Raw genomic sequence first — 24995 nt, forward strand, 5'->3', positions numbered from 1 at the left:
TGTGGAAGACTGGATCGTACAAGCTTTTCGACCTCAGCTCATATTTAGGGGCTGGGAAAAGGAGGACAATGATATGTCACAAGTCATTACCGCTTCCCTTGGTCCTGCATTGACACTGTTCAACACTTCCTGGTGTCTATTATCCTTGCAGCAAGACAGCTCCTATGCCTACCCACAGGGCTATTAGACACATGGTCCTTTACTAAATCAAAAATGCCTGTCTGCCATCACCTTTGGGTGTACTCTTAAGCAGACCTCAGACTCCTGCAGGGTCATCCGATGACTAACCCTCCTGGGGTGGGGGGCTCATCCTAGTCTCCCCGGCTTGTCCTTCAGAGAGTCCCAGGTCTTAGGAGGCCTCCCAGTGCTGATAGCATGGAAATCGGGAGAGACTAAGCCAGCACCCTCCACCTCAGGTCTTAGCTTCCCATCCTGCTTTCCACAGATTTTTCACACAGGGCTGCCCGTACTGCTCTTGCAAACCAGCTCCATCAACACCTCCTGAGACTGTTCCGGTTACTCATCTCTCCTTTCGTCTCCAACACATCAGCCTACTGGCCATTCACAGTTTGGTCCTGGGGAGCAGCTGATGCCATCTTCTGCTGAAAGAACCCTCTGATCTGTTCTTAAGGACACACCTGGACTACCAGTGCCAACCCTACTGGGCCATAACAATACACAGAAATGCACACCACATACAATGCAATACGACACAATACAACACAACACAGCACACACACACTACAAACCACACACAACGCATAATATTCCACATGTATAATATGCATAGCATACACACAGTGCATACCACAAAGAAGTACATAATGTATATACACACAATACATACAGCACTTAAAATATGGCACCTGTATAACGTATAGTATACTAGTCAGGGTTGTCGTTGCTGAAACGAACCACCATGACCAAAACAACTTGGGGAGAAACGGATTTATTTAGCTCATGCATCCAAATCACTGTTCATCATTGGAGGAAGTCAGGGCAGGAACTCAAGCAGAGCAGGAACCTGGAGTCAGGAGTTGATGCAGAAGCTGTGGAGAGGTGCTGCTACCTGGCTTGCTCCTTATGACTTGCTTGGCATGCTTTCTTATAGAACCCAGGACCACCAGCCTAGGAGTGGAACCACCCGCCATGTTCTGCATCCTTCCCCATCAACCACTAACTAAGAAAATAGCCTACAGGCTTACCTATGGCCCAGTCTTATGAAGGCATTTCCTCAATTAAGGATCCTTCCTCTCTGATGAGTCTAATTTGTATCAAGCTGACACAAAACTATCAGAACACATATCATACATGTGTGATTCACATCACATATGACATGCACCATATATATCATATATGACACACACGATGTACCTAAGATGTAAGACATGTAGTATACAATACAAAATAAGCAATATATCCATGTGACATACAGCATACATACAGTGCTTATCACACACAACATATGCAATGCAAACTACACAGCACAGATATACACAAGATACACAACAAATGGCATATAGCCAACAATATGTGCAACATAGATGTAATATATTCAACACACATGGAACACATGGCTTGCATTCAGTGGACACACAGTATACGGATCACATATAATGCACACACAAGCACGCACAACACATCGCCAGCACAAAATTCACAGCATTCCCATGTAACACAGAACACATTCAGTTTATTACATGTAACACATACAGTATCAGTCACACATAACACACCAACACACACACCATGTTCAATGCAATACAAAATATAATACATGCAGCATTGTCATGTAACATGCAGTGGGTCACATACAATGCATGTAATATAGATTGCACATGATGTATCAACATACAGTATGAAAACACATAATACCAATAACATACAACACATACAGCATAGTCATATAACACATGAGTTACATGTGAGGTGTCCCATGCACAACCTATGCCCAGTACATACAACATTCAAGTGACACACGATACATATGATGGACATCTCACACAACATAGGCAATACTCATCACATGAGACATATATCATACTTATCGTGTGCATACCAGGTATGCAACACAATACATACAACATATACCCAATATGTACAGCATGCTTATGCGACACACAATAAGTACAACACGTACGAATCAAGTAACATGAGCAGACATGAAACATCCAGCTTCGTGTAATACGTGCACAATATGCACATGTTACACGGCACACATGGAATGTACAATGCTCACAACATGCATGACACACAATACACACAAAATGTGCAATACATACAATACACGCTCAATATATACAGCATGTGATATACTGCACACATACAATGCATGGCAGAGGGTATAAACAACATATGTATAACACATGAAATTCATAACTCATAATGCATAGTGTACATACAGACATTTCATGTACAACTATACCGGTCACAGTCACTTCCTACTTCCAATCCCACTGTTTTCAAGTTTTGCACCAGGACAAGTAATGGGCTTGGGACTAGAGAAGGGCTCAACCTAGTTCTGGGCTCTAATGACAATGACTCTCTTTGAGACTGTAGCCAGGTCACCTGACCCCTCTAGCCTGTTTGCATGTTGCAGAAGTGATTCTAGTAGCTTTTCTGGAAGCTCAAGAGGCCCCAGGGAAAGACAGATATAATGCCCACAAGTCCACACCACCAGGGACTTGCTCCTAGGAGGTGCAGAGGCATACCCTAAAGAAAGAAGAATACCCTGTTCTGGAAAGTGGCTGGCGTCAACCCCAAGGCCTGTCTATCACTGCCAGCAGCTGAGAATGGAGCCTTCTTTCACCTACAAATTTCACATCGCAAGATCAACACTGACAACCTGAGAGGTGACAGGGCACCAGCCCCACCTTTCTGCTTCACTGGCTCTCTGTGGGCAGGATGCTAGGTTTATTTCTAGCATGTGAGCAGCCTCAGCAGTCATTCTGGGAATGCAGTGCTCCCAAGTAGAGAGAGAGGCTGGTCTGTGCTCGCAGGTGAGGGTAGAGGCTGTGCAGACTCAAGCTGTAGCTCCTGGCTCTGGCCCAAGCCCTTTACATGAAAAAAGGGGAACCCCAGCCACCTGTGTCATCTTGTTTGGATGTCTAAGGCCTGGAGATGAAGCTACCAATATATATTGGAGAGGACATGGAAGTCAATGGGGAGCAGGCACAGGCTCACTGGGCTCTGTGGTGTTTTCTGATGAAAAGGGGCATTGACTTACCTTTTCTGCCTCTGCTTAAGTGAACCAAAATCAAACCACACTTTTCCCTCAACACACACACACACACACACAAACAGCCACTGTAGCAAGAGGCACAGGATCCACTTCTCCAGAAGGGACACCCGCTGCCTAGTCCCAAAAGTACCGGAAAAATACGGAGCAAAGAGTTTGGAAACTGGGTTGAGAAATTTGACGAGGAGGGTGATCAAGTACAGCTCTGCCTGTGTGATTTTAGATGGAGGTTTAAGTTTCAGCCCCAGGTTGAATCCATACTGATCACAAAATAACTGTCTTCAAACCACGACAAAGCCAAAATATCGGTGTGAGTTTTCAGCCTTGCTCTGTTGAGTGAGTGGGTTAATTCTTCAGTCTTGTTGAACCCATTTTCTTTATGTGTGAAGTGCAGGTCATGTTCATACCTGCCTACTGGAGGATGACAGGCAACCAAGTGGAGATGAGCCTAACAGTTTGGAGAATATAAAGGTAACTTAGATGAACTCAAAGAGTAGCTAAACACGAAACTACACATTCAGCAGTCCCTAGTGCAGACAGAATTTTTCAGAAAAATCTCTTCTGCATCCTGCTATTTTATTTAACATGTAGAATTTCTTTTAATAAATAATTTTTTAATGCATCATTATGCCCATTTGACAGATGGTGAAATTGGGTCACAGATAGACTGAGAACTTTTCCACAGCTGTGCCACTTGTCAATGATGATGGAGCTGAGGCTCACATCTAGGCATGCTGGTTTTGACACCACCAGCGTTGCTGCCATCATAATGTCGATTTGTGAGCTGATTTGCCTCTTCCACCAGATTGTAAGCCCTTAGAGACAAGGACTGAGATGATTTATGTCTGGTTCCTGCAGCCTTCACACAAAGATAGGCCCAGAGTAAGTGCCTAGAGAACGTATTTGTTCAACCAATGAATCGATGACACGGTCAGTGGAGACTTTCACCGTCTCTGGGTTTTCAAGTTCAACAGTCAGTGAATGAAACAAACATTTTTCATCTGTGCCTTTTGGGGATGGGCTTCCTGCTTTCCCTGCTTGTCCACATCACAGCAGTATGAGCCCAGGTTCCAGAATTTATTTTGTCTCTTTCTCTGTGATCCTTCTCCTGGGGTTAGGGATGGGGTGAGGGGCCTGTCAGTAAGGAAGACACATGGAAGACACAGTGGTTTTGTGCTGAATCATAAAGAGTGAGCAGGGGTACCGAGGAAGGCCCTGTCATCCTTCTTTTCATGAGGAGATAATGCCATCAATATCTAGATTCTAGGGGCTCCTGCCCTGGACAGTTTTGTTTTTATCTTTTTCCTGTCTGTGCAGACACAGACTCTTCATTCAACTCAGTCTCCCGCTGGTCATCTATCATCCGTCTATTCATCAACCCATCCATCAATCCATCCATCATCCATCCATCCATCTGTCTAACCATCATCTCGCCATCTACCTATTCATCAATCTATCTATTATCCATCCATCATCTGGCCGTCCGTCTACCCTTCGTCCAACTTCCCATCTACCCAGAGAATATTTAGAGTGAAGACACTGCCCTGCTGCACCCCAGAGACACACTGAGGCCAACAGAAGAAGGTTCCAGAGACAAAATGTAATGTCCACAGTGAGACTTAAATTCCCGGGTACTCTATAGTCAGTTTGCAGAGTTCCTGAGCTCCTGGCCTATGTGATATGTTAAACAACATACCCACTGAACAAATGCAAGATCGAGCTGGATTGTTGATAAGGAATTGGAAGAGACTGTTATCTTATACCTTCTCATAGAAGAGCTACGTTTTGGATCTGAGTGTTGGGGACACTCGGTATCCAATGTCCTGAGACCCTCGCATCAGTCACTCAGAAAAGAACTCCTTCTGATAAATATAAGCTGGGCCCAGAAATGATTCTTCCCTTCTGCCCAGCCCACACCCCGGCTGATACTGCTTCTTCCTAGCCAGAGGCTGTGGTCTACATTTTTCTTCACCAGCAGTCTGTGCCCAACACCACATACACAGACCCCTTGTTTCTGGAATCCAGGCGGCTGCTTGGAGCCACTGCTGGAAATGGCCTCCCAACAGATGTGCCTTTAATTTGTTTCCGGGTCACTGGCCCCTGTGCCCCCAAGGAGGCCGCCTCCCAGGCAGGAGGCCCCAAAATAGCTGTATATGTGTGTCCCTGGATGAGGTTATCCATCACTGCCCGGCCTCTGCCCCCGGATGCCTCTCTCTGGTGACTGGCTCTAATCGGACCACTTGGCGTGGAGCAGGGAAGCTGGTTCTGTCCCCTCCGGTTATGGCCCCTCAAAGGGCCAATTGTAACCACATGGAAGGGGGAGTCTGCCCTGATCCTGGGTCAGCCAGAAAGTCCTTCCCTCGAGGAAGCAAAAAGATTTGTAAAGGTCCTACCATGCAGGCTCTGTGTAGCTCAGTGTGACAGTGTTTCTCATACTCTCTGGTCAGTTTATTTTTTAAGATACATTTCTTGTGTTCTGTGTATGGCTACGTACACGTGAGTGCAGGTACCTGAGGAGTCCAGAAGAGGGCGACAAATCCCGGGGAGCTGGAGTTACAGACAGCTAGAAGGTATCCAATACCAAGTGCTGGGGATTGGAGTGAACTGGGGTCCTCTGCAAGAGCAGTTATGCTCTTAGCCACTGAGCCATTGCTCCATCGGTCCATTTCTTAATAGTGTAGGCCATGGTCCCCTACTACATGTCAGGCAGGGCATCACACCCTTCCTCAGCATCATGGCCAACCCTCTAGTCTTCTAGGAAATCCTGTAAGAGTGTCTCATCTCTTATCTTACCCAAGGGGAAACAGCCTCAGGGAGTCCATATTCCCCAACCTGGAAAAGAAGGAACAAGATAAAGGTCAATGTGGTTGAAATAGAGGCTTCTTCAGAATGACACGATTTCCGTGGCTTCTCCCAAAGCACCAAAGGTTGCACAGGGTAAGCATTTTCTAAATCTGAATTTTTCTTCTCAGTCTCTTTGTCTGAAATGAGGTCAGTGCACAATAAAACTATCCAATGGGAGTATGTGAAGTTTAAATATGGCAATTCAGTATGGGGAGCTGACTAGCAAAACTGCTGTTCAAGCATAAGAAGTTGAGTTTTAGTTTCAGAATTCATGTGGGGCGGGGGGGGGGGGGAGCCCAGCCCAGTGACATATGTTTGTAATCCCCACACTGGGGAAACAGAGACATCAGGATTACTGGGACTCCCTGCCTAACCATCTTGGTCTAATCAGGGAGCACCAGGTTCTAGTGAGTGACCCAGGTTCAGTTTGTTCCCCAAAGCAAGGTAGATAGCCCTCAAAGAACAACATCCCAGGTTAACCTCTGCCCCCCAAATACATGTACCTACATGAGCATGTATGCTTGCACACAAGGAGTGCATACATTCGTACATAAAAAATAAAATAAGAGCCTAGCATAGTGCTTTAACTAAACAATACACACACAGGAGAGGCTCAGTGGGCAGTGAGTGAATGGCAGGAGACAGTGGCCAGTTTACAAGAATCACAGGAGCCGACAATGACACTGCAGAGGCCCAGAGAAGGCACTGTGTCCCGACCTTTCATCTCAGAAGGGAACAAAACACAGAGCCTGGCCAGTTCCATGTCATTCCAACAAGCCGGAGAGAGTATGTCGAAGGAATACCTCCAGATGTGCTGGGCACATCAAAAGCACAGCTCCAATCATGCCATCAACACCTCTCCAGAGTGAATGGTAGATGGCTGAGCTCGGTATTGCCCGTCATGTCAACTAGGAAGTCTTTATCTTGGTACCTGAAGGTCTTTATAATTTGGGCTCAATGTGAATAACCAGCTTCACTCCCCATCCACCCCCACACCTTACAAGCTGGGATAGTCCGCATACTCTGGACTTTTCTCGAAATGTCGTATTTATCAGCTTTTTAAAGGTTTTTTTTCTGAGCTTTAGCTAGTCATTTATATACATATCCTCCCCCCCACCCCCCACCCCCCTCACCCCCCCACCCCCGCTTCCTCCAGGTTCTGTTTTGCACACCTCCCTCTGTTTCCCAGAAAAGCTGCACGTTTCATACCTCATTGCCATCCCAGGGTAATCCCTCTTCCTCTGTGTTTACAAATAATTTATTGTTTAACTTATATCCTAGATCAAGTTTGTGGTCCAAGTCTGGTGCGCTGCCTGCTTTTGTCAGTAAAGTTTTATTAGGACACAGACATGCTTCTGTGTTTGCCCATTATCTACAGCTGTCTGCACACAACGGCGCAGTTGCTTCTGAAGTCACAAGTTGGCCCAATCCAACACCATTCACTCTCTCTTCCTTTAATGAGAAAGCTTCCAGCCACTAAGTCTGTCCAAATCACTCTGTTTGTACCCTCGTGCCCATTCCACTGGCACAATGCCAGCTTAGCACCATGTGGCATTTTTCTCTGCCTGTGACTTTGTCGTGATCTTGATCCAGGGCAGGATCAGACACTTTGAAGAGTGACCTGTCATCACCTTTTATCCCCAGCATCACCTAATGCCCATTAAAGAGAATGTTTCCTCCTGAAATGCCAGCTGGCTGCCTGTTGCTGAACCACTGGGAAGCTGTAGCCAACTCCATCTTCGTTCTTTCCTTTCTTCTGTCTCTTGTCTCAGACTCCAGGGCATGAGGACAAGAAGGACAATAGACAGAGACCCTCTCTCACACAGCTCCTGGCTCAGTATCAGGTATTAAGACACATGAGTACAGTCAGCTCCTGTCATGCTCAGATTCTGTTTTGGTGAATGTGCCTCCTCAATAATTATATTCATCACTCCCACATCACAGGCAGTGGCATGCATATATACATATAAGCATATACACAAACATATACACACATATGTATTTGTGAACATATCTACAGTGGTGACAAATCCAAATTATCAAATGTGCCTGTCCCTGGCCAAGGTCAGCAATGTGAACTCTGGCTTCTTCCAGTTCTCATACTGCAGCAAGGAGGTAGATGGATGGATAGATAGATAGATAGATAGATAGATAGATAGATAGATAGATAGACGTTTATACTTCTCATTGGGTTTTTGGTGCTTAGAAATGGACTCTAAGCACCGTGCTGAAATGGCATCTATAGTTCCTAAGCCCAGGAACTGTAATGTGCCCTATGGGGAAATGCTGCTGTTAGACAGTTCTTCCTTCAGATATATGCTGTTGGCTGCAGTTCAGTGTGAGTCAACATCTACCACATACCTTATCCTTTCCTGAGAACACCCATCAGACAATATTATGCATTGCGGGTTGACGAGACAATGACAGGCAACCTAACTGTGTGTCACCCAAGGAGCTGCTGCCGGTACCGTTGGCAGCGTTTTGAACAATAATGATAGTGAGCTGTTCAGCTGCCTCCCAGCAGAATGTGAAGCTTCCAGGAGACACCAGGGCTCCAAAATAATTTAAAGGAGCTGATGTTTCGCCTTCCATGATTATTGAGCCCTGTCCCTTTCTTCCCATTAAAGCAATGGAGCTGGGATTGGTGACTCTAGAAAGATGGGTCAGAGAAGGTCCTGCACACCAAGAGCAGCCGCCAGCTAGCTGTCTGAAGACTATGGAGCCCAGAGTGCCTTCCTACCTCCCACTGTCTTTGGCTGCACAATCAGGAAGCTGGATCAGATGATAGACATTCACCAACTCTGAAACTCTTACTGGTTGTGACTCGTTGAGATTCAAGAAAAAAGATGCAAATCTTTAAATTCCGGGTATAATTTGTGGAGTATTTCCCCTAAAGCCAGTTTGAAGATCACCCAGATCTTCATTCCTTTACCAACCCCCCATTTTTTAGATGTCACAAAACATTTACTAAGTAGCTATGATATGCCATAAAAAAAGAGACAATGACTTTCACCTACCTATCTTTTTACATTAAAGCAGAATGAAACAACAACAACAAAAACCTCAAGCATCAAGCATATCTGACAGGTAATGTTCTAAAGTGCTTTGTATTGACTATCTTGGCGATAATTTTGTGAGGTAGTTATTAGCTTATTTCACACGTAGGGAAACCGAGCCATGTGGTTTAATGTGTTGTTCCAAATTGGCATGACTGGTGAGTGGGCACCACGGAATTCCAGCCTCTGCCCTAAAACCTAAGGATCTTTCGGTCCATGTTCTATTCAGTTTGCTTCCATTCAACTAAGCCTCATTTCTCAGTGATTGACAAGAGGGGCATCCTTTAAAAGTAGTTAGTAATGTCAAGTCTCAGACTGGGTTCCAGATCTGCTGAACAAGATGTGCATTTCTACAAAATACATACACACACGTATGCACACACCAAGAGACTCACCTGTACCTATGTCTGAACCATATCATGGTAGTCCACATGACCTTCCTGTGGTTGATAAGGAAGCCAAGCTAGCAGCCAAATAGGCTGCTGAGACCTCATGGAAAGGAACACAGAGGTAGAGACCTGGACCCAATATACTGGTGCCAAACCACGAGTGTCTTCCACGGCACTCATGGCTTTAAGGAAAGTAGGAAGCACTGAGTTTCAGGGTCCGGTTCACAGTCATTGCTTGTGAGACAAAGCTGTGGGAGAGGAGGTGCTCCAAGAGAGGGGGCAGGGTGTACTGCTGACCAGCAGCAAACATCCGCCTGGGATCACAGAACCCTAATTCTGGGTTACAAAACTTACCCACCCTGTCAGGCATTGAAAGGCCAAGAACAGACGTAGGGTCTATCTAGTAGGCAGTGTCACCAGATGTGACAAGTGACAGACAAGAGAGGGCTGAGGAGTGGTGGCTACTCTGAGCTTCCGGCCAGAAGCAAGCACATGAAGAATCTGAATGCCTCCCACGAGCTCAGCCTTTTTATTGTGTAAAGTTTCCCCAGAAGTCAGCCAGGCGGATCTCTGTGGCCTCTTGCCCAGGGACCATCTGCATACCCCTCCAGGACTAGGAAACTCCCTTCAGCCTCTTGCAAGCTAACCTTGTATCTAATGCTTAAGACCCCAGAACCTGAAAAGCATTCTGGGAGGTTATTCCACTGTAGTTTCTAGACTCTGCCTTGGAGACACAGTTTAAATCACTAAGCCACATGATAGCTCTTCAAATATAGGGGAGCTAGTATCAGGTCCAGGTCTGAGGGCTGGGCACGAACCACTTAACCTCAGGTGATGTTCATGAAAGAAGGTCTTGGTAGTTAAGTAGAATGTGTGCTGTCTGTGGACCCCCAGCTAGCCTTGCTGATAGGCACCCGGGAGGAGCCTGGTAGAAGGCAGATAGATGTTGTCTGTACATTCTAGGGATGAAACAAGGACAAGAGGAGATGCAGGAAGGCCTCAGAAAAACAGGAGCACAGAGAAAGAAGACCATTGAATGTTTATTATAAGCTCTTCTGGGGGAGGAGCATGGGCATCCCCTTGAAAGTTTCAAGAATACACCCAGTTCTACAGAAGAGCTCTGAACTTGTATGCAAGGAGGCTCAGGGAATAGCATGTTGAGGTCAAGCTTATCCAGGTTCTCCCACAGAGCCAGCCCTGTGCACTTTTGAGGAATCCAGGCTCTGTTTGAACCTTACTTTACTCTGATATAAAATGGGATGATGAGGGCGGGCTTTGCAGTTGTGTCAAGTGTTTCTGTTCACAGACTAGAGGCAGCAATGTCTGGTAAGAAGATATTTAAGGCCTTTTCGAGGGCAGGGAACCATTGTTGGCTTCTGAGGCAAACCACTCACTCCTTAAGCAAAAAAAAAAAAAACACATTGCTTGAGTGGCTATTGGTAACCCAAAGCCAGCCAGGATTCCTCCTCTACCTGCTGTGCTCAGCTGTGACACAGACCCTCAGTATTTCACAGGAAGCATCTCTTTTCCATTTGGTCCCCTTCTCTACTCTGGGGATAGCATTCCCAACCCCTAAGTATGAACAAGGGAAGTGAGATGCAGAAGGTTCAGAGAGGTTGGGCAAGGATCTGAGGCCACATAGCTCCTGAGTAAGAATCCCAAGATACTTTCCTCTGAGTCCCGACTCATTTTCTTCTAGGACAGGTCATGAAGGCTTCCAAAGGAGGGCATCTGAGTTCAGTGACCACTCCCAACCCTGGACCTTCCCAGACATAGGTGCCTGGAAAAGGTGGCCCCAGACTACTTAAGGACTTGGAGCTGACAGACCTCCTTGCGTTCACCCCTAAACAGAGTGGATGTTGCCCCAGCTCCTGTGGGCAGCACCTCTCCTCTGGAAAGGCTAATCAACTGTAGCTAATTGAATCCTGCCTGTTGCCCCCTCCCTCCCCAGCTGAGTTCCAGTTTAAAATATATGTCCCCTCCTCCCTCGGCCCTCTTTTGAATCCTGTGATCTTAGTACTTGAAATCACCTTTAATTTCCTTCAGGAATGAGCAAGCATTTGGAGGTTTGGTTTCAATTATCCACCCCCCCCTCCAACATTACAAAAAAGAAGTTTGACCCAAATTTCAAGCCAAATAAATTAGGAAACTACAGATCTTGGGATATGAAGAAAAGAAGAGGTCAGGCTGAAGTAATTCGCCGGGAGACAGCCTTGTGCTGGTCCCAAGGCCTCCCTGCCCACCTTCCAGACCTCCCTGCCTAGAGGCTCAGTTCTTGCTCCTCACAGCTCTTCTCTTTATCCTTGGAGGCCTCCCTCACTGCCAAGGTACCACAGGTCACAGCCTTTAGGCTTTCATATCCCCTTAGAGAAGGGCCTTTGTGCCTTACTTTAACACCCAGTGTCTCACATTCCCTCACCAATATGCACGAATAGAACCCACGGTGCTCAAGACTGCCGCTGTTCACATGACATAGCTGGTTTCCTTCATCCACATGAAGTCCCCATCACTCCCCAGCACTTTCCTTGGGAAGCCTTCTTTAACTGCTTCAAGTCGGGGAGGAAGTGAGTTCCATGGGAACCAGAGGCCTCAGTGTCTCTGGCTCCTACTCTCTGTTCCTGGTTGCCAAGGGCTGGCTGATCACTCCTCTTACTCTGCAGCCACTGGTTCCTCCACTTGATCCTTTTGCTATTGTTCTGTCCTCCTGTCCTGGAATGTCTGTCCCAGAATCCTCTTTGCCTGCCCAGAAGTTCATAGAGACATCAGAGACTTTCCTCCTCCAGGACTCTGCTTTATTGGTTGAGGGCTTGGGTTCCAGGAGTCCTCCGCACACCGGTAGAATCAGCTTCAGCTGCAGAGTTTAGCACACTACTTTCCCCAGTAGATTGTGAGCTTCTTGAGGACAGGTTTCTATTTTGACTATGGGGAAAGAGGGAGGGAGAGAGAGGGGAGGAGAGGGGGAAGAAGGAAGGAAGGGTAGAGGAAGGAATCTGGAAGGAAAGGAGGGAGGGAAGGAAAGAGTAAGAGAGAAGGTGTTGTAAGTTCCTGAGGCATCTTAGGAAGTGCTCTGATCATGGCTCCCTTAGCATATTTTAGACAAGCACATGAAGCTAAACTGATTCTGATGTTACTGGGAAAGATATTAGTTTCCCAAGCAAGCTACAAAGACCTGGTGATCTAGTGACTATTAGGATAGTCACTTCCAGTCTCATCTTCACGATATATGAATACATAGACACAGCACACACACATATATACACACCATACACAGTCACACCACACAAACTGAAACACACATACATACATATACACACCACACACATACATACACACTATAAATGCACACATACTGCTCACACACAGACATACTGCACACACATGCATACACACATACACATACCACCTGTATACACATCACACACACATATACCATACACATACAGAAACACCACACATATACCATACATACACAGAAACATCACATAAACATACATACATTCACACCACTCACATACACACGATACATACTCAGTCACACTACACAAGACACACAAAGATACATCACACACACAGACACACCCCATACACACACACAAATACTACACATACACACACAAACATACATGCACACAGAAACACCACATACATAAATATACATACACACATACACACACCTCACACTTATACACAATACACACAAACAAACACTTCACACACACAGACACACACACAGACACACACACAGAGGCACAGACACACCTCACATTTGAACCACAGTGTGGCTCATCACTAACCACTGTCCTTTCTTTCCCATGATGCATGAGTTGCTTGCTAAGCTTCTAGGGTCTGTCTGTGTCATCCAGCATTGAGGACACATAAATCTGACAAGATACAAGGGAAAGAAAGTTCATGAGCAGTACAGAAAAGGGATGTCTGAGACAAGTTGAAGTATCCGAGGCTACCTGCAGGATCAGAGAGAGCACTGCTGGGATGAACTGAAGAAAGAGAAAGGAAGGAAGGAAGGAAGGAAGGAAGGAAGGAAGGAAGGAAGGAAGGAAACCCTGAACTAAACTTGGAGGGTGAGAGAGCTCCTAAGTGAATGTGTCCGGACCAGAGAGGCATGCTCCAGGCAGAGACTGCTCTCTGAGCTCCATTGCCCGGCCTTAGCTCCATCCAGTCAGCTCTTCCTTCCTAGACACTGACCTCCCGCTACCAGCAGTCGTCCAGTCCTACAGGTAAGTCCCAGCCTAGGTGTCACCCTCTCCATTTATGCCTACCATCCTGATCTGCTTTCTTTCCAAATGTGAGCCTGGTGGCTCCCTTGTTCCTAGCCTGCCGTCCTCTCAGAAACAGCTGATATGTCCTTCCAGCTATCCCCTGCAGAGCTGGACAGGCACTCAAGAGCCTAACAGGCATTTGTTCATCTGTAAATACCAGGCAGGGTGTGGAGCAACAGGCTACAGAAATCAATCCCCACCATCAGTGCACACAGTCTTTTCCTCTCCGCAGTGTGGCCTGGGCTGTGTGCGTACTGTGGATCTGGTAGCATTGTGTTTCCAGGTCATTGTTATAGAAGAGAGAACAAAGCCGAAAAGCAAGATCTGGTGTCACGTGTAAGGAGGTTTTATTTCTAATTCAACATTCTCCCTCCACACTCCTAATGTCCCTACTGTTGCCAGGGTTGTCCCAAGACAGGAGAGTCCATCCTGAGTACTCTTCAAAACACTCTACAGAGAAAAGGATCCTCAAAGCCTGAATCCTAAAGTTCTGGCTATGTCTTAAGTGTAGAGGCAGGTGTCTGGTGACCTTGGGCCCTGGCCTGACCCTCCTTATATGAGCGCCAAAAACCTATGAGGCAAGTATAAAAGCCTCCAGAGAGCGTTTGTATGTGGAAGAGTGAAGCAGGCTGTCCTATATTCTCTAATTTTTCTGGCACAGAAATTCCTGCACTCCCAGCCGGTGGTCGGGAGCTTACCCCAGGCATAGCGTTCCGGTGAGGTCAGCTCATGTAATCTGAATCAGAAACACATGCACCAAGGGTAGCACGGGCATGGGGAGCTTGGGAAGCTATGCTGTAAAGAGACCATTATAATTCCAGAAGTTGTCACCATGTAGGCTTTATATAGCGCTCACATAGGCCCATGCCTACCCCTTATCTCCACCCCAGTGGATGCCAATGGTGTTAAAAATCATGAAAACATCCCATAGATGGAGCGCAGAACCAAACAGAGTAGAAAACAGTCTTACATCTGTATGCTCCGTATGCTCTGTCTACACAGTGCCTCTGTGCTCTGCTCAGGGGATGGTCCCCCCGACTCCCCCAGAAGGGAGTAAGCCCAGAGAGATAAGTGCCTAGCCCAAAGCTACTGCAAATATTCAGTTACACACAATCCCTCATTTATTCCTACTCCTTGCCAGGCACGACACTGCTCATTTCACTGCCACAACCTTCTCCAGAGGCAGAATTGACATCTTCACTGTACAAATGGAGCAATGAAGGCCACCCGAACCAAAGGAATTCCGCCAAAACCACGCTTCTGGCAAGTGGCAGATCTCGAACTCCGACAACCGGTCACATAATGGTGTGCATTCTTTCTGAAGAATAGAAGGCCTCGAGACAGGACTGCCCAGCCTCAGGTGACACAAGCAGAAAGCAAGAACCAGGAAGTAAGACTAGAACTGAAACCCTACCAGGACAGGAAGAAGCCTTGCAGACTTGCTCAGGCACCTTTCCACTCCTCCCCCAGGAATCGGAGCAATGGTAGATGTATGACATGGGCCCTTAGCAGCCTCTTGGGTGAGCCCTGTCTAGGCTGAGGCGGCACATCATTTAAGATGAATGAGCCCATAGTGAGAGAACAGGACTTGGGCTGGACTCTGGGCATCAGAAGCAGGGGCACAACTATTTCATTGTATGGGCATGTGTCACAGGCACCCATAGGGGCCACTTGGAAATAAGCCAATGGCTGTGGGTGGGTGGTCAAGGCCAGGAATTGGCCAAGTAAAATAGCAGCTCCGAAGAAGCCTGGGAACTTGGGTGCATAACTCAGTACTCAGCCTGTGACAGATCAGGCCTCAAGAGAAGGCTGTCCAGCCTAGTTCATCCAGGATGGAAATACTGGCAATGTTGCAAGGAGATCCTATTGAGAGATCCTGCCCTCAATCCTCCCTTCCACAGCTAAAATCTAATGTGCTTACATACACACAAGCAGTGGTGGTTTGAATGAGAACAATGCCCCCTGTAGGCCCATATATTTGAATGCTTAGTCATCAGGTAATGGAACTGTTTGAAAAGATTACAAGAATTAGGAAGGTGTGGCCTTGTTAGAAGAAGTATCACTGGGGGTAGGTTTGAGAGTTTTAAAAGCCCATGCCAGGCCCATCGTGTCATTCATATATATATATATATATATATATATATATATATATATATATATATCTCGCAACAACAAAAGAAGTCTTGAATTGAATTGTCCCAGGCAGAGAAAACCCAGATATGTTAAGAAAGCCCATGATGGGGAAGGCTGAGGCAGAGCCTGGATGGCTTACACGCAGATGGAATAATACAAGACTGATAGCTATAGGCAGCAGGAGACAGTTTACAGAGCTTACATGAAGAGGTAGGACCCAGACTCAAGGCAACAGGGCAGACCCTGAGAAATTTCCAAGCAAGGACAAAAAAAACCCTCCTACTCCTAGTAACACACTTCTTCCAACAAGGCCACATCTTCCTAATATATAGGAAACTTCTTATATATACGTATATGTATGTGTGTATGTATGTATATGGTTATGATGTATATGTGTATATATATATATATATATATATATATATGTGTGTGTGTGTGTGTGTGTGTGTGTGTGTGTGTGTGTAGCAATTAAATGCTTTCCTTGGTCATTGTTATAGAATATTTGATCCAACTGTGAACCCTAAAATTGTGTTACTTACTGGAAAAACCTGTTTCCAGTTGTGGTGTGGCTCAGCCTTAACACACACCTTTAATCCCTCTGGCTGGAATATGTACAAGCCCTTAGTGAACACCTTTAGTCTCAAACAATGAAGGTGAAGTTAGTTTGTAGAAAAAAGCACCCATGTTTGAAAGTGATGTCTAATTGAGCGGCAGACAAAGTGATGAATCAGAGAAAGATTTGACAGAATAGGATATGCCCAACTCACAGAAAGAAAGGAAAGAGAAGTTACTTAAGAGAGCAGCACAGAGAAAGAGAGAGAGAGAGAGGAGAGAGGAGAGAGGAGAGAGGAGAGACGTGAGAGAGAGAGAGAGAGAGAGAGAGAGAGACAGAGAGAGAGAGAGAGAGAGAGAGAGAAGGCAGTTTTACCTGGAGAGTTTTACAGAGACGGGTTGCAGAGAGAGAACAAGCTAGACACAGGCAAAGACAGAATGAGCCAGAGAATAAGAAGGAGCCAAAGATGAGAACATATTGCCAAAGTTAGTATGAGGCCAAGAATAGCAATTCAGAGAAGTCCAGAGAAGCCAGATTGACTCAGTTAGATTGGAGAAGAGTTCAGAATCAGAACAGGTGAATTAACCAATCAGCCAGAGTTCAGAAAGAACTAGGAAGGGGTGAGCTTATTCAGCACCAAGTCTCAGAGACTGAAAACATTCTAGGCCTAGACTAGATTGTATCAAGGCTAGAAGCTTCCAGGACTAGGACTAGGTTAGCAGATGAAAGCAATGAGTCTTTGAGACAACAATTACTATAAGAGAATGAAAGTTACATTTTACAGGTCATGGTGTCTCTTCACAGCAATAGAACAGTGACTAAAACAAGTACATGTAGAAATTTGATCAGTTCACCCTGAAACAATCAATTTCCCATGGGCAAACAATTGCAGAATGACCTTCTAGTTTGAACTGACCTGAAATTCAAATGCCCATTACTCTTCTGATATCTCATGCTCACAGTCACCTTTGGTGAACAAACTAGTGACCAACCCCTTCCCCCAAAGCATCATTTCCAGATGTAGAAACAAAAGTTGTTTAGTGGCAGAACTAATACTAGGAGTAAAATTTTTGTGTTCCTGCTTGGAAATTTCTCAGGGTCTGCCCTGTTGCCTTGAGTCTGGTTCCTACCCCTCCATGTGGGCTCTGTAAGCTGTCTCCTGCTGCCTATAGCTATCAGTCTCTCATTATTCCATCTGCTTGTAAGCCATCCAGGCTCTGCCTCAGCTTTCCCCATCATGAGCTTTCTTAACATATCTGGATTTTCTCTGCCTGGGACAACTCAATTCAAGACTTCTTTTATTGTTGTTGTTGTTGTTGTTGTTACTGTTTGTTTGTTTGTTTGTTTTTAAGTCTCTTAGATCAAGAGAGAATGTTTAGCTTTGATTATGACAGGGGAGTGTGCTACCCACACAGGTCATGTGAAGGGTTCCATTGTTCTAATTTGCATGGTAGAGGCAGGGGGAAGGAGAACAAACATCCTGGTCAAGATAAAGTTGTCTAAGAGACATTGCTGGCTTAATTTCCCCACTGAGCCTCTGAGCACTGGAATCTTAACTACAAAAAAACAAACAAACAAACAAACCCAGCTGTTCAGTGTTTTGGGCCTAAATATTCATCTGAAGATTGTATCTATGGTTGGAGAGATGGCTTAGTGGTTAAAAGCACTGGCTGCTTTTTCAGAAGGCCAGGGTTTGGTTCTCAGCACCCACATGGCAGCTCAAACCCCTCTATAACTCCAATCCCAGAGAATTCAATGCCCTCTGTTGGCTTTCATACTCAAACGCATATTCAGGCAAATACTTATACACATAAAATAAAAATAAAATTTCAGAAAAAAAAAAGCCTTTGGCAAATAGACAAATGTTTAAAGATTTATTTTATGTCTTAAATGTGTGTGTGTGTGTGTGTGTATGGGGAAAATGTTCACAGAGGCTAGAGATATCTGATCCCCAAAGTTCATGATACAGGCAGTTATGAATTGACTGGTGTGGGTGCTAGGATTTGAATTTAGGTCTTTTGGAAGAATAGTACGTATTCTTGACTGCTGAGCCATCTCTCCAGCCCCTATGTAAGGTGCCTTCACTGGGATTTTCTTAAAACCATAAAATGTCACATAGTATAAAAATGTCACACACACACACAAGCATGCACACCTCTACTACCACCACTACCAGCACTCCACTTACACACACCACCACCACCACAGTTGTATGAGGAAACTGTGTGCAACATTAACAAAGTGTGGCTGCTTTTCAAAATCCACTCCAGAAATCACTGACATATTACACTCCATTGAGGCAGCAGGAGGAAAAGCAGAGTGAGTGTTTATGAATGGTGTGCTCACTAGGGGGTCCTTAGTAACTGTGCAACACCAGAAACTCTTTGGGAGCATGTGCGAGTGTGTGTGTGTGTGTGTGTGTGTGTGTGTGTGTGTGTGTGTGTCACACTAAGTGTGAATCCTTATTCTTCATGTTCTTCTATTTGAATTGGAATGAGACTTGATCCCCTGAATTCTTCTGTCCTTGTCTGAGAACAGACAGATGTGAAGGGCCTGCCCAATGTCTGTGATCTGGATGAAAACATCTGCTTCCAGCACAAACCAAACACAGCAGCAGGAGCCAAGAACCTCCTGTTGCACCCGCTACCGTTTGACTGCTTTTATTAATAACTGGGGAGGATTGCAGGCAAGGGCTTCTGGCAGGAATGAAGGGAAATGATCCAAGAAAAAAACCTAAACCCATAAATAAGTTAAAGTCACTGATGGAGGGTGTTTGATCTTTCTTCTTCTTCTTCTTTTTATAAATAAAATATGAGCTCTTTAGAACTCTGCAGGTAGAGGAGGCCACAAGAGTTCCACCTTGAGGGTTACGGCAGAAGGGTTGGGGGCCCAGATATGTCACTTTCAAGCTATGACCTCTTCTGGTTGAGTCTTTCACGGTAGGGGAAGTAGTAGTTAAAAAGTCTCAGCATAGCATTAAGGAAAGCAACGGTAGAGAGGAGAAAGAACAGGACCTTTGGAATCAAACCAGACTGAGATTTGAACAGTTGCAATGTCTTGCAATGTTAGGTGAGCCCATTATCTAAAATTTACGTTTCCTTTGTCTCATCTGAAGGAAATCATAACACCTGACAGAGCGTTTGTGCAAAATGATTCGGTGATGTGGCTATATTATTCAGGTAGGTATTCCCACTACAGATGGACTTCAAAAATCCAAATTTGTTACATAGAGAGTCTACTTCACAGCCTGGCAGTTAATGCAGGCTCCCCTCTGACCCAGTCAAAAGAATGGGTCCCAATTTTCTGGAGCCATATTGGTTTGTAATTGCTATTACAGCATAATCATCACTAATATATGCTTGTACACACACCAACACTTTCATCACAAATGTCTCCATTTTAATGATAAATTTATGGTCACTTCAAACTCACACTTTGGGTTCCATTCTATGATGTGACCATCACTACTTGCATACAACATCACCATGGCATGGTGGCCCTTAAATGCCTTGAGGAAAGTAATCTTGCTATTCTGCATCCATTTCTTTGACTAACCAGGTCAAATCACTTCACAAGAGGAGCATGTCATCTTGTTACAAGCCCAGGAAGAGAACTTGAGTCAGACATGAGTGTGTTGGCATTGGATGAGGTTCTTGGTGACATTTTGTCCCTATTTTGTTCTTCCATCCTTCCTCTAGAGCAATGGTCCTCGACCTTCCTAATACTGTGACCCTTTACACAGTTCTTCATGATGTGGTGACCCCCAACCATACAATTATTTCACTGCTACTTCATAGCTGTAACTTCACTACTTACAATGAATCATAATGTAAATATCTGATATGCTGGATATCTGATATGTGGCCTCAGAAGATGTGAGACCCACAGATTGAGAGCCACTGCTCTAGAGACACAGGAAATATAAAACGGAAATGGTCTATGAACATGTCAGACCACTGAACATCAAATGCATGTTGGAATTTTTTTTAAGGCAGGGTCTCTTGTAGCCCATGCTGGTCTTAAACTCACTACCAACAATGACCTTGAACTTCTGGCCCTCCTGACTTTACTGCTTGAATTGTGGGATTCCAAGTATAGTGCTACTGTTCAGTTTTTTATTGGTCAGAAGATTCAACCCAAGGTTTCCCGCATGTTGGGCAGGTGCCCTGCCAGTAGAGACACATCTGCAACATGATGGGCTTTTTATGTAAAACAAAATATAAGGTCTACTGTTTAGCCTGAGCTCCCTTGTTCTACTCAATTCTCTTAGCAATAAGACAATATTAATATTTCCATTTACAAAGAAAACTAAGGTTCATTGAGATACATACCACTCCCTAAGGCTACAGAAGAGTGAAGCCAAGACTTGAACCCAAATGTTCAAATGCCTGATCTTTCTGCCTTTTCTCCCAGTGGGCCTACAGATATGTATGGAGAGTCTCAGTTTCATTTCCTTGGAAAAAAAATGTCTCCATGTGATTGAACTGTAGGGTGTTCCTTTACTTAGTGATTGATAGGGAAGGTCCCGGCCTACTGTGGTACCATACAGTTTAGAAGTCCTAGGTTCTATAAGAAAGCAGAATGAACAGGTCAGTAAGCAGCAGCCCTCCAAGGCCTCTGCATCAGCTCCTGCCTCCAGGTTCCTGCTCTGTCTGAGTTCCTGCCCTGACTTCCCGCAATGACAATGTGGAAGTGAAAGCCAAGTAAGCTCTTTTCTCTCCAGCTTGCTTTGGGTCATGATGTTTCAGAGCAGCAACCGTATCCCTAACTAGGACACCCACCACAGTCAAGGTGGAGAGAAACTTGAGAAGGTCCTTGTCTAGCTCCTTTCTTTTTATATATTTGGAAACTGAGACTCAGAGAGGGACTGTCACTTGCCTGATGTCACACAGTAAAGCTGAGCCAGTTGGTGCTCCAGATTCCTAATCCAATGTTCTTTGTGCTTCTCTATTTTAAAACTAGAGAAGAGAAAGGGAATAGTCTGCTTCCTTTCTTCCTCATTCAGGAAAGGAGACAATCTAACAGAGTCACAGGGGGACAGGAGGCCACGTTTGTGCCTTATAATCCATGTTGGTGGGAAACACACAGACCATCATATTGCTAAAGAGAGATCCCTGAGGGGTCACAGGAGGCAGGAAAGCTTCAGATTGGTGACATTTGAGCCAGACTTATGACACAGACCTTCCACTCCCTACTAAGCTCCACTCATCCAGGTAGCTAGCAACATGGCTGCCCAGCTCTTGTACGTTCCCCAGCCTTTCTTGTGGCTAGGTGTGGCCATGTGACAAAGATTGTTGCTAGAGGAACGTATGCAGAAAGTAGGTGCAGCCCTCCGAGAACCGATCTCCTGGAATTTATGCTTTGTGTGCTTTCCCTCTTCTCAGGGGAATGACTGGCTGCAGAAGTCAAGCACCGGAAGTGCAATTCCATGATCCGATTCTTGACTATTAGATTGAGTAGAGCTACTGCCCACACAAATGCCCCACCGCTCCCTTGGTGGTATGAGAAGAGAATGAGTCTTGGGAACATGAAACAGCAGGAGACTTGGGAACTATTTGTTACAGCCATTTAGATTGTGCTAACATAACCTTGAAGGCTAGGTCACCTTTTCAGAGGAAGAAATGGAAATAAATAATTCTAATTAGTTCTGATTAGATTAGGATGAACTAGATATATACACAGTTAAATATTCATCTCTTGCTATGTAATATAGGCTAGCCTCAAAATTACGACTCCATTTTCTAAGGACAGGTATTGCAGGCCTATGCCACCACATCTGGATCACCTAGCAATTCTTTTGATGAATATTTGCTGGGCATGCTATGTGTACTCGGGTTCCATGCTGATACTAGAACTGTTTTTGGTATGAGGAGAGAGAGAGAGAGAGAGAGAGAGAGAGAGAGAGAGAGAGAGAGAGACTGGTCTATCCTGAATTTAAGTTGAAACTTGGAGCTATGAGCAGTTCTGGGTTCTCCAAGACACAATTAGAGTTTGGAGACAGTGAGAGGTGATGTATTCTGAGAAGACACAAAGGAACTAGAGTGTGAAGATCTTTGGTTGCAAAGAGTTTGTACTTGGTCCTATAGGCAACGAGAGCTGCTAACGAGCTGGGATGTATCGAGATCAGAGCAGCCTTTAGGATGTATCTCTGTGGATGTCTCACAGAGGATGTCAGAGCAGCTGAAGATAGAGACTAGAGTTGAGTCTATCTTTCTCTGTATTCCTCTTCTAGTATCCTAGCTCAGTTTGCCATCACCCTCTCCTAGAGGAGTTAAAGCCCCTCTAGAACTCCCACTCTGGCCTAGTCTCAAGGGGTCATTGGAAATGATCTTTCTAGAGCCTTCGAGTGCTCAAAACATTGGCACCCTTTCACTGCCTCTTACCAGTCCCTGGATGGTGTAGCCACAGGTAACTTCGTAGCCTCTGTTCTTGACAGTTGAAGGACTTTGGACTTTTAAAGAGATTTTCGAATTTTATGAAGGCTTTGCATTTTTAGACACTGAATATTTAAAAGAGACTGAATTTTTTTTAAGTGTTTACATTTTTAAAGACAGTGGGACTTTTAAAATTTGGAATGCTTATAATGTAATGTTGATATTTGTGTGTGATCTTGGAAAGGTTATGTCTTAACAATGACATGCTTGTGTGTCTAGTTGACAAGGGGTCAATTTGTACTGGCTACTTTTATGTCAACTTGACACGAACTGGTGAACACTTCAATTGAGAATACAGCTCCATACGATCCAGCTATAGGGCATTTTCTTAATTAGTGATTAATGAGAGAAGGCCCAGCCCAAGGTAGAAACATCCCTGGTCCGGTGGTCCTGGGTCCTATAAGAAAGCAGGCTGAACAAGCCATGAGGAGCAAGCCAGTAAGCAACACCCCTCCATGGCCTCTGCATTGGCTCCTGCCTCTAGGTTCCTGCCCTGTTTGAATTTTTGTCCTGACTTCCTTCAGTGGTGGGTTACAAAGTGTAAATGTAAGCTGAATAAAGCCTTTCCTCCCTAACTTGCTTATAGTCTTGATGGTCCATGATAGCAATAGAAACCCTAACTAGGACAGAAACCATATGTGATAATTTGAACAAGGATGGCCCTTATAGGCTTATATATTTAAATGTTTGGTCACCAGGGAGTAGAATTGTCTGAAAGGATTACAAGGATTAGAAGGTGAGGGCTTGTTTGAGGATGAGTGTCACTGGAGGTGGGTTTTGAGGTTTCAAAAGCCCATGCCAGGCCCCCAGGTGTCCCCCCCCCCCCCGTATCTTTTTTTTTAATCTCTTCTCCTATGTGTCAGGATGTAGCTCTCATTAATTGCTCCAAAGCCATGTGTGCCACCATGCTCCATACTCTGGTGATAATGGACTAGACCTCTGAAACCATAAGCAAGTCCCCCTGTCACATGCTTTCTTTTAGAAGAGTTGCCTTGATCACGGTGCCTCTTCACAGCAGTAGAACACAAAGAAGTTCATCAGAGCCTCTACCTCCACCTGTACCCAGGGTCTGAGGCAAGGAAAAAACATTGGGACTGTTCAGGAAGCTTTGTGGTGGCAATTACAGAGGACAGACATCATATTTTCTTAGATTCTATTGAACAGACTTAGTCATATGGCCACATCTGATTGCAAGAGGGCTAGGACAGATGGTCTACCATGTGCCTAGAAGAAAGGCAACTCACTTGGGAAATAGATAACCAGTCTTCCATGGGCATTTATACATCACATCATTAATTTTTATCTTAAAGATTAGACAAGTTCAATATACATATATCCGCTGTGGGGACTTACTCTGAGGGCCCCTAATCTGAAAGTTAAATTTCCTGGAAGGTTTTTGAAAGCCATGAAAATATCCCCCTCCCTTCTTCCTCCCGTATTACCCTATCCTTCTTCCTATGATGACAACTGTGAACTTAAGTAGCCCTAAGCAATCTTAATTCCCTTCAACACTACCTGAGTCCATAATCTCCTGCATTACCATGACAGTGCTGGGCAGGCTCAGGGAGTCAGACATGCCCTATCCATGAAAGGATTTCCCACCTGTGACTATGAGCCCAAATTGCATATCTGTATGGAAGAACAAACATGTACCAAAGCTGAAGGAACCTCACATGGGCTGCACTTGTTAGATTCCCATGGAAATGGCAGTGTTTTTGTTGTTGTTGTTCGGTTTTGTTTTTTGGTTTGGTTTTTGTTTGTTTGTTTGTTTTTTATGACCCTGCCATACATAGTAACTGAGAGATAACCAGACAGGACCAGAAAGTTCTGTTTTAGTACTTCAGGGGACATTGCTGTTAGGATAGCATGGGGTCTCAACATTAGGGTAACACAATGCCTTTATCTCATCTTTTCCTATGGAAAAAGCACAGTTGACTCTCCGGATGGACTAAATAAACAACACTCTCCAAGAAGCATTCTTCTGGAAGCCTCTATAGGAAAATGGGCCATTTCAGACCCAGCAGGCAATCCCTTTCTCCAGCAGTGTGTAAGCTCCTGGAACTCCTCCACC

This window comes from Arvicanthis niloticus, chromosome 11 (genome assembly GCF_011762505.2).
Source record: "Arvicanthis niloticus isolate mArvNil1 chromosome 11, mArvNil1.pat.X, whole genome shotgun sequence".
NCBI lineage: Eukaryota > Metazoa > Chordata > Mammalia > Rodentia > Muridae > Arvicanthis > Arvicanthis niloticus.